This window comes from Peromyscus leucopus, chromosome 1 (genome assembly GCF_004664715.2).
Source record: "Peromyscus leucopus breed LL Stock chromosome 1, UCI_PerLeu_2.1, whole genome shotgun sequence".
NCBI classification, from domain to species: domain Eukaryota; kingdom Metazoa; phylum Chordata; class Mammalia; order Rodentia; family Cricetidae; genus Peromyscus; species Peromyscus leucopus.
The window spans coordinates 11,080,230-11,091,560 of NC_051063.1; the positions used below are offsets into that span (position 1 = coordinate 11,080,230).

The 11,331-nt window shown below is 45.5% G+C and overlaps 1 protein-coding gene across 1 annotated transcript in view; it reads right to left on the reverse strand.

The window, feature by feature from the left end:
• Gcnt1 (glucosaminyl (N-acetyl) transferase 1) overlaps positions 1 to 10,729 on the reverse strand; it is a 29,945-nt gene extending 19,216 nt beyond the window's left edge. Inside the window, exon 1 of the mRNA XM_028874889.2 lies at positions 10,614 to 10,729. The gene's annotated coding sequence lies outside the window, so the exon portion shown is untranslated. The remainder of the gene's footprint in view (positions 1 to 10,613) is intronic.
• Between the last annotated feature and the right edge of the window lie 602 nt (positions 10,730 to 11,331).

Genomic DNA, 11,331 nt, shown 5'->3' on the forward strand with positions numbered 1-11,331 from the left:
TTTTACATGTGGTCATCCGCTCTGGTTTTGTTATTACCCTCCAAGTAGATATTTTTGCTCTCATGGAATAGAGTAAAAGGAAACTAAGTCCAGCTGCTTTACATGTGGTCATCTGCTCTGGTTGGCAGGTGTCAGTGATGAGAAAGGGCCCACACCCTGGGGACAGAGAGACCAGAACACAGGCTTTTTTTTCACAGCCAAGCACCATACAGTAAGCAGTCATTAACAGCTCCGGGTCTGTCCCCTGGGTCTTCACCAGCCCCCACTCCCTCAGGCTTCTTGCAGGTTGGATATCATAAACTCTCCTATAAAGTGTGTCAGCCCAAAGGCCTCAGGGACCTCTTCATGACCTGGGCTCTGCATACGAACATATGCTTCAAAATAACTAGGAAACCTCACCCATGATGTTCACCTGATTTCAGTTACTTTTAGATACAGTTGTTAAATTTAAAATCATCTCCAAAGCCAAGCATATATCTCAATGTAGTGACATCAAAAAAAGGTTTCTGAGAAGAAATCATATCTATATTATATTCCAGTATGCCCATTAAAAAAAAAAAAGTATCCAAGAAAATATATCAAATGTATACAATGAGAAAAATGTGGGAGCACACACCCAAAATTATTCAATGGGAACCTTTTTTTTTTCTTTTGGAGGAGGGGGGATGTTTAGTCTAATTTTTATGTTTGAATTTTAATTTCAGCATTTTTTTTAAAAAAAAAAATCACAAACTGGCAAAGTGTGGTGATGTACACCTTTGATCCCAGAACTTAGGAGGCAGGGGCAAGAGGATCTCTGTGAGTTCAAGACCAGCCTGGTCAACATAGCAAGTCCCAGGATAGCCAGAACTACACAGAGACCATCTCAAAAAACAAACAGTAAAAAGTTATAAACTGAGATTTAAAAGGCATCCATCAAGCCAGCCAACATCCAGCATGGATGGAGAAGGATTGCATGAATCCCCACTCTAAACCGAGGAGCTACAAGCCATTGATGGTGGCTAGAGAACAGTCTAGTGGGTTGAGGTATTCCAGTAGCCCTAGACCTATGAGCATTTGGGTAGCAGCAATTTGGGAGGCGAGGGAGAGGCCAATGAAGTTGGGAAAGGGACATGGAAGGAAATCCGGGAGGTACTGGAGGTAAGGAGTTGGAATGGATATGATAAAAATATGTTGTATACATGTGAAATCCTCAAAGAAGAAATTTTTGAATTTTTAAAAAGGCATCAATGCTCTAACTTAAGTTCTAGTCCAAATACTCACAAAGTATTATGATCATTTCTCAAAGACAAATTCACAGTGTATCATTTCATATCCTCCAGGGTCGCTCCTTTTGGAGGTTTACAGGGCAAGTGCACCAAGCCACCCCCAGGCCTGGGTTTACTCTTTTCCATTGCTTTTCATACATATCTGTGAATACGTGGCTGGGCGGTGGTGGCGCACGCCTTTAATCCCAGCACTCGGGAGGCAGTGCCAGGCGGATCTCTGTGAGTTTGAGGCCAGCCTGGGCTACCAAGTGAGTTCCAGGAAAGGCGCAAAGCTACACAGAGAAACCCTGTCTCGAAAAACCAAAAAAAAAAAAAAATTAAAAATTAAGAACAATTAAGATCCATGCTACAGACATGTTAAATGCAAAGCACTGGCTACTCTCCTGAGGATCCAAACTTGATTCCTAGCACCCACATGGCAGTTCACAACCATTTGTAACTCTTGTCCTAGGGGATCCAATGCCTTCTCCTGGCCTCCTTGGGTACCAAGTATGCACATGCCGCATAGACACATATGTAGGCACACACAAATACAAATACAAAATATTTTTAAAGTTAACCAGTCTATAACATGCTTACGCCATATTTACCTCACTGTGAACTCTATTTATTGTTGTTTACATCTCCCTCATATGGAACTGTATGTAGCAGGAATCTTAAAGAGTCTTATTAATAAAATCAAACCTGAGGCCAGTTATTGGGGTGAACACTGGAAGGTCAGAGAGACAGAACAAGCCACAGCTAACCTCACCTGGCCAACTTCTCAGCTGGTCTTGTTTCCTCAGACTAGAAGCTTCTGTGTCCTCATCCCAATGGCTCTCAGCTGAACTGCTACTTGAAAGCCTGAAGCTTAACCAGCTAAAAGTTTCTAGTTTCTGGTCCTCACGCCTTATATATCTTTCTGCTTTCTACCACCGCTCCCTGGGATTAAAGGCTCGCTTTCTGGGATTAAAGGTGTGTGTCACCATGCTTGGCTGTATCCTTGAACAGATGGATTTCTGCCTCTGGAATGCTAGGATTAAAGGTGTGTGCTACCACTGCCTATCCTAAGTATCTAGTGGCTTTTCTGTTCTCTGACCCCAGATAAGTTTATTAGGGTACACAATATTTTGGGGAACACAATACCACCACATCCAGCCTTCATTACACCTGTTTGTTTAGTTTTGAGATTGGTCTAACTATGTAAAGCAGGTTAGCCTCAAATCCCCAACATGCGGAGGAGGGCATGCATGGTAAGGAGTGTACTCTGCCACTCTCTATCTTACTGCAAGGTCTTACTTACAAGGTCTCTTGGTAACACAGAAGCTCGCCAGTTTGACAAGAACAAGTGCCCTTAACCACTGACCGGAACGCTCCAGCCCCGTGGTTTTTTGTTGCTGTTGTTTGTTTGTTCTGAAGGGGTGTGTGTGTGTGGGGGGGTATCTATCTGTCTATCTATCTATCTATCTATCAATCATCTATTTCTGAGTTAGGGTATCTCTGTGTAGAGCTGGCTGTCCTGGAACTCACTCTGTAGACCAGGCTGTCCTCAAACTTACAGACATATGCCTGCCTCTCACTCCAAAGTGCTGGGATTAAAGGCCTGCGCCACCACTGCCCAACAATGTTTTGTTTTTTTAAACCTACATTTTTGGCTATAATTTGTATTTTCAGGGAGCTTAAAAATTTGTTGTTACATTCTATATAATTTGCTTCAGATATATTTCATCAGGAGGTCCTGGGTTTGATTCCTCGTGCTGCACAAAAGCACATCCCTCCCCCCCCCACACACAGGTTGTAAGACTGTAGAGTGTAGGCTTTCATCTAGAACCTGTGGTATGGGGACTAAGAACCTCACACAGTTTTCAGGAGGGCCACACAGTAGCTACAGGAAGGCTTCCTGAGCTATACCAAAGGAAGCCTTTCTCTATTAATCAGAGAAAGGAGTCAGGACTTCGCCTCCACTGGTGGATTATCTTATTTAATAGCATAACAAATTGAGGTCCAGGGCTCCAACTTTTCAAAGGTTAGACACACATACCAACAGTTCTACCTTCATCTCCCAAGGACAAAACAAGCAAACAAACCCGGCAAGCCCAAGACAGTGCCCTAGGCACATTCCTGTGTCCGGTGGCTGATTCCAGAAAATTCTTCACCGCCTGACTCCAGCTGAATCCTGCAGTTGACCTTTCACAGGCGGCTTGGTCAGAATACACAATGACACAGCATTGACCTGAGACTTGCTTTTCAGTACTCACCTTCACCTTTTCTCACACAGCTGCCCAGAGCGCCAGAGCCCTCCCCACAAGTTTACAAAAACAACCAAAATGGCCTTAGGCTGATCCTCAACAATAGCATGTGACCATGATGTCACAAAAGTGGTGGCTGATAGAATAAGAAACCACTCACCAGGTGTTTAAATCATTATAGTATTGCCACATGTTTCAATGGAAAATTTTATTTACTTTTGGGCAGTGCTAGGAATCAAACTCAGGGTCTTCCACACACTAGGCAAGCATTCCATTGAGCTATAACCCCCACCTCGTAAATACACTCTGATTGACAAATAATTGTACTTATGGGTACAATGAGATACATGTGAGATTTTATATTCATATTCCAGGAGAAACTAGACACTGTATCCATCTTCACAATTTGAGCATTAGATGTGTGGAAGGTGCACAGACATGTACCCGCATGTGGAGACCAGAGGTCAACATCAGATATCTTCCAGTCACTCCCCAGCTTGTCTTCTGAGGCAGAGTGTCTCACTGAGCCTCAAGTATGCAGACTCTGTCCAGCAAGCTCCTTGGATCCACTAACTGCTCCCCACCCCCACGACTGAGATTGCAAGCCCCGAGGCACCAAACTGGTGGGATACTTGGTCAGTAAACTTCTTGCTCAGCAAGCATGAAGACCTGACTTCCACCCCCAGAATCCATGCTAAGAAAAAGAACAAGAGGAGGAGGAGGAGGAGAAGGATGCTAGGCACAGTGGCACACACTTGTAATCTCAGCACTAGAAAGAAAGACAGGCAGAACTCTGGCACTCTGGACAGCTAGCCTAGCCAAATCTAACCCAGCCTTACCATCAAACCATGTCTCAAAAATTTAATTAAGTGTAATGCTTCTGAGGAATGACATTCAAGGTTGTCCTTTGGCAACCTTGGCAAAATTGGTAAAACGGAGACCCATCATCAGGTGTCACTGACATTAGTCACCCAAGCATAAGGGAAAAGCAGGAAGCAGAGCTCAATGTAAGGCTCAGCTCCAGCGGCCACCACAGCAGCTCAGGAAGTTCTAGTCAGGGATCTCTACTCAGGGGGAGTCCGAAGTCTTGACTTCACACCAGAAAAGAATTTCAGGCCAAGTCAGTGAGAGGTAGAGCTGGAGTTTCTAAAAGGGATTTTTAGTAGGAATTTTAGCACAGGAGTTAATAAAAAAAAAAAAAAAAAAGTTCTTTGGGGAAGAATACATCCATCCAGATTGGGTGTGGACTTCTTAAGGGAGAGTGGTGCTTCCTCATCTTTACAGTAGCTATCTACACACAAGATTTGGGTGGCATCTGAGGTAACCAAATGGTTGTTAAGGAAAAATTCAAGTGGTTCTGAAACATCACATAGGACTACAAAAGACAGAGTAAAACCCTAGGTCACCAGGATTGCAGAGGTCACTAAGATGTTTGTTTACATTGTAAACAAAAGCCTGTGAGCCATCCACAAAGTTTCCAAGGTGTGAGGCTACACCCAAGGTCCAGAAAGGTGAGGCCACTCTCCAGCTCACCCACATTCCTTATAAGATGCCCACCCCCCACATTGCCACTGGCTCACCAAAAGGACTTAGGTGGAACCCTTCAGTCTATCACCACTGCCCTCTCTGTGATGAATAGACTTTCTGTTCACATCTTCCCAGGAAAAATGAACTCAATAGTTTTCATGGAACTCAATCATGAACCTTGGCACCAGTAAATACTCCAACAGGACTGTAGTTCTAGAAGTGTGCTTGTCTTTCACATGGGTCCAATCCCTAGCACAACAAAATTAAACATATTTTTTTATAAAAAGCTTAAAAAAAAAACCACACTAGTTAAAGTAATGTTCTACTTCAGAAACAAATAAACCCAGCTAATAATCTTGTTCCTTTCAACAAAACAGAAATGAAGCATCTTCATGCCTCCTCTCTCTCCTATCATGGACTAACCCTGCCCCACAGTCCTTATCGTCTCTGGAATTTGGGCCCACCCTCTATTTTCCCCATACTTTATTAGCCTCTTATCTGCCTGATGTTTCCAGGTACAGCTAAACCAATGCAGTATCTCTCCACTCAATTCTGACCACAAGAGAAAAAACAAAAACCAAACCAGAAACCACAGACCCCAGGTTTTCTCCTACCCCGTATGTGTACCGGTTCCTTATGAAGAGCAGCCTTAGCTGGCCTCTCTTCTCGAACAACTGGTCAACAGCTGCAGGAGCAGACCTTTTCTCTCTTCACTCTACTCTTTCTTTCAAGGCTTTACTATGCAGTGAGCCTTTCCATTCCAAGGTTGACAGGCATTTCCATCCCAGATCTTTCTAGCTGCCAGCTCCTCAGCTGTCTCTCACAGGCAAAACATCTCCAAAAGGGAATTACCTCCCTCCAGACCTGGTACCAACCCTCATCCCACCCACCCACCCACCCACCCGGTGCCCTCCAACACCATAAATGCTTTCCCTATCCCATCCCACTCAGCTGTGCATGCCAGAAACTTCTGAGTCACCCTTGCCACCTCCCTGTCAGCAGTACTAGTTAACCACCTCTCATTCTGATGTGAACTACAAACTGACCCTCAGCTATCAAATTTTACCCACCACACCATCCCTGGGTGACTGCAAGGACCTGGGGTGGCACTGTTTGCCAACACCCACTCTCTCTTCCTGGGTGGCTGTGCCACATGACCAGCTGAGGAACTGAAGCCTTTGGCGCTGCGCTCTCTGGGGGTAAAAAGCAGTCTTCTCACACTGGTACCCACCCCAGAAGGCACCGTGAGTACCAGCTGTACCCACTCCTTCCACCACTGTCTGCACAGCTGCGGCGTAATCATTTGAAAACCACAGAGGAGCCCCTTTCTCATTTCAGACCCATGAGTGGGTACCCACTACCATAATCCAAAGTCCTACAAATGGCCCCAAGGCCACATTTTCCTCTTGAGCGCAACACTTTTCTCCTAGAACTCCATGCCCTAACTTACCTGGTTGCTTCCTAGTCACTTTTGGGGGTATGTTAAGTATCAAATACAACTTATATTGAAGGAAACCGTCCAGGCCTTCCCTAAACCATTGGACCGACTCTTGCGCAACAAACAATACCATGTGCTTTTCTGAAGCTCCACTTAAGATCAGGATACCTTGTGTGACTGTGCGCTTGTCTGTCTCTCTAGCCAACAGACTAAAGGATCCATAAATGCAGAGACAAAATACAGAGACATTCATCCCATCGTGGTCGCAGCCGGAGCCCCAGAGCCAACAATGCCTGGCTCAGTAAATGGCTGTTCAGTGAACAAACCTGAGTGAACAAGTAGCCCAGGTACCCAGGACCCCAAGGAATGATGGCTACTACTCTAACAAAAGAAAAACTAATCATGGGAGGGTGTCTTGAGAATTTCTTAATTGGAAGTAAAAGTACGGATCAATGTCTCAGAAAACCCACGTGGGGCTGGGGACCAAGCCCAGTGGAGGAGTGCCAGCCTAGGTGGGGCAAGGCCCTGGGTTTGATCCCACCTGGCATAAAGAGAAAAATAAATAGAAAACTCCAGGGTTTGGGGGTAGTAACATTTCACTTGGGTGGGGTCGCCATCCTCCTTTTAGCTATGGACATAAGAGCTTAAACGGAGGCAGCTTCCCAGGTGCACAGCCGATGCATCCATCCCATGGGGCCTCTGGCATGCTGGCTTCACTCTGTTCCCACCAGCCTAACACTCTAATATTTTTAAACAACAGCAACAAACAAACAAACAAAAAACCCAACTCACAAATTATGTAGCCGTTCCTGAGTTTTACAAATTACTTTTATTTCTGAAAGGGCCATTTACAAGCAATTCGTGGTTAAAAATTCACCTTTCATAGCCAGGGCTACGCTTTCAGCTCCCTGAACTTACGTAAGGCCTAATAAAGGGGTCACCTATTCTTCCTGTACCAGTTACTGCATGTGTTTTATGGCACTCTTTTTCATTAACTTTTGGTTTCTTAGACTACAGAAGTGTACCACAGAATGCCGTTAGCTAAAGACTGAATCTCTCTTACCATGTGGGACCCCAGGATTGAACTTAGGCAGTCAGGCTTGGCAGCAGGCATCTTGACATGCTGAGCCATCTGACTGGCTTTATTTACATGGAGTCTCAGCATTAGAATTTTTGGTTAGGTTTTGCTGTTGTTATTGTTTGTTTGCTGAGGGAGGGGCTCTATGTAGGCCAGGGTAGCCTTGAACCATTAATCCTTCCATTCCAGCCTCTTGAGTGCTAAGGTTAAAGGCATGCATGGAAAATTCTTGATACTACAGACTGTCAACTTTTCCTAACTAATATGTATGGTCAATCCATGTTTCATTGACTTAAAAAAGCTGGAAGAAACATTGAGTGTACTTTTTAAAAAAAATCAGTTTAATATTCCTCTTTTAAAGATTTATTTATTTTTTAATGTGTATGTGCTCACGCATGCAGGTAACCAAAGATGCCTCAAAAGGGCCTCAGCTCCCTGGAGTTGGCGTTACAACCAATTGTGAGCCTTCCAACATGGGTTCTAGAAACTAAATTCTGGTTCTCTATAAGAGCAGTGAGTGCTCTTAACCACTGAGCCATCAACTCTACAGCCGCTAGTATTCCTCCTCTAGTTTTAAGTTTCTAATTCTAAACTTTATGAAGTTTTACAGTGGTATTAATACCTGAAATTTCTGTGGCGATGTAATTTCTGTGGCACACAAGCCATTCACAGGGAATAGTAACTCTTGGATTTTTGTAATAAAAAATGTCTTAAAATTCAAGGCATTTTAATTTATTGATAGCTTCTCTTGATAGGAATTACTTAAACAATAGTTCATTGGCACCCAGAACATTTCACATGTAGGCCTACTTTCATTCTCAATTGGGTGACTTTGCTCCCCTGGGAAATCCTTGACAATGTCTGGAGCCACATGAGATTATTGTCACTGAGTATGACAGGGGCTCCTGTCACCGGGTAGGTACAAGAATGCTGGTAAAAGACCTATAAAGTACAGCACGATCCCCGCCACAGAAAACATCTGGCCAAGGGACAGGGCTAAAGCTCAGATTGCAAGAGTGCAGGAATAAAGCTCTGGGTTTGGTACCCAGAACCACGTAAGGGTGCTTGGTGGAGCTCACCTATAATTTAGCTCCTGGGAAGGAGGTACGGAAGGATTAGAAATTGAAGGTCATTATTTTCTGTCCACTTCATAGTGAGTTGCAGGCTACACAGACCCCATCACAAAATAAAATCTATCTGGCCAAAAATGTCAACAGTGCTATAAACACGTAAGACATTTGTCTCTGAAGGTAATGTGACAGCATCAAACTGTACCTAGTCAAGGCTAAGAATAGATTCCACAAGAACATACCACACCTGATTTACAACAGTCACCCGGGAACACCCTTTTCAGCAGAGTTGGGTATTTAACATCCTGACCTAGAACTGTGAGTACATTCCTCATTAATAAAGATGAATTAATAAAAAAAGACAGGGACCCTTGTCCCACAAACGACTGCATTACTCAGCCCGGCTTAAATACTACACACTTCACAGCTAGCAGCCTTTGAGCCCGGCATGCTGCACGTGTCTGAAATCCCAGCACTCAGGAGGTGGATCCAGTCTCTGAGGCCAGCCTGAGCTATGTACAGTAAGTAAGACCCTGTCCAAAAAGCCAAACAACCAGAAAACAGCACCTGGCATTTAGAAAAGTCGCTTTCCAACAGTACTGTTTCCCACTGCCTAATTTCCTCACTGGCTCTTTCTAAGAAAGCAAGGTTTTCCCAAAATACCATCTTTAAAGCCTGAAAAAGGAAGAAAGGAAGGAAGGAAGGAAGGGAAGAAGGGAGGGAAAGCAGAGATACCTGTAGTTTCCCACCCTTCCAGAACTGAAACCTGCTCCCAGTCCTCCTGCACCGGGGCCCCTGTCTGCGCCACCTAAGCTACTAACAGGTAATTTACACTGATCTTAAAAAAAAAAAAATTACCCCTCCTCTTCCCTTCTAGAAGACAAACTTGCCTTTCAGGACAGCTCTAAATGGGGGCAGCAGGCCAGAGGAAAAAAACATATTGCTCCCCCACTACTCAACAAATTCAGGTCACAGCCCCACCCACCCGCCTTCTCAAGTCAACGCACCAGTGCTCTGTCTGATCACTGTATCTCCTCCTAATTTGCCTCTAGCTCCATTATTTGTAACAAAACAAGTCTCTTCTGGGGTGAAATGGCAACCCAAAGAATGCACATCAATCTGACAGTTTTTGCAGAGCCAAGTTCTGATCTACCGGGCGACTCCTCCAAGGTGGAACTGGGAAGAGGATTAAGTCACGTGACGGGAGCGCGGGGCGTGGGGGCGGCGCACTTTTTATTCAGCATTGAAAGAACTGAGACTGGGAGCAGCTGTGAGCATGAGATGGGTTTCTTAAGTTTCAGGCATGGTGGCGCACGTTTTTAACTTTGGTAGGCAGAGGCAGGCAAATCTCGTTTTGTTCAAAGCCACCCCCCACACAAACACAAAAGGAAAGACAGAAAATCTAAATAACCTCCAAAAACAAAAACAAAGAAACTAAAGAAGTAACGTGTCTAAGAAGAATTACCTGTTTTCGTAACAGACCCGCAACCCCGAAGAACAAGGCAAGAGGAAGAACGGCTACTGCTTGGACCCCAGGCATTCTCTGCCTCAGCGCCGGCTTCTCGGTCGGTGCTCTTACAGGGGTCGCAACGCCTCTGCGCTGGGCTGTGGTTTTACGAAGTTTAAGTCTCCTTGGCGCCTAAGCCACCAAGAACCGTTCGCCTCTTACCTTCCTCTTAACTTTCCATGCCCGCAGCCAACCCCGATTTCTAAGTCCCCACTCATTACACGGGTCCGGGAAAAAGAGGTCTAAAAAGTGACTTCCAGATGCCACAGTGTAGCGGCGTCCCACCGAAGGACCGGAAAGAGGGTGGGAAGAGGGCGCCTGCTCCTGCTCCATCCTGGCCTGGGGCACCCGGACCGAGCGCCTTCTCACCCGGTATCAGCACCCGGTATCAGCACCACTCCCTCCCGGGTGGAGCTCGTCCCGCCCGCCCACGTAGATCCGGCTCGATGCTGTCCAGATCTGCCGGGCTACACCGCCACTGGTCCGGCTTAGGTTACCTGGAGCCTGTGCCTGGTGGGCGCACGACACTCGGCTGAACCGGCTCACAACGCGGATCCTGGCGCGCTCAGCCCGCTGCGCTCCAGACCTCCAGGCCAGCGCCACGCCCTAGGACCCGCCCTCGAGACCACGCCTCCGTGCCCACCCTTGAGACCACGCCCCTGGTCCTGCATCTCCCACCTGCGGTCCCGGCTCGAGGTGAGGGCGCCCTCTGGGCGCTGCAGTGGTCCCGGAAGATAGTTAGGAACCAAACTTCCTTACTTCCTAGGATTTTAGTTCGCTGGGCCAAGTAGGACCAGGTACCTGAATGAAATCTTTTAAGAACTTTTATGCCTTCTTCCTCTGAGGCAGGAAATGTGCCAACTGTTGTCATGTCTGACTTAAAAAAATGAGTAAAAAGTTTAAATGCCAACGCGTTTGTTTATAGCACATGAAGTTTGGAGATGCCCATAGAAGAAACCTTGAAGCACATTTTGCACAAGAAACAGACGGACATGTTTGTGTCGCCATAATGTCAGAATTTATTGAATAACCAATAAATTCACAAGCAAGGTCAGGTTTTTGGATGCAACTTGCCAAGTAATCCTGATTTTACTTGAGAGCTGGCTCTTCTTTTTCAGGCTTTGATTAGTAGTATTAACTCTCACTTCACACATTATACTTTACACAATGAATAATACACAAATACGCAGGTTACAGAAACCGAGAGTTTGCAAG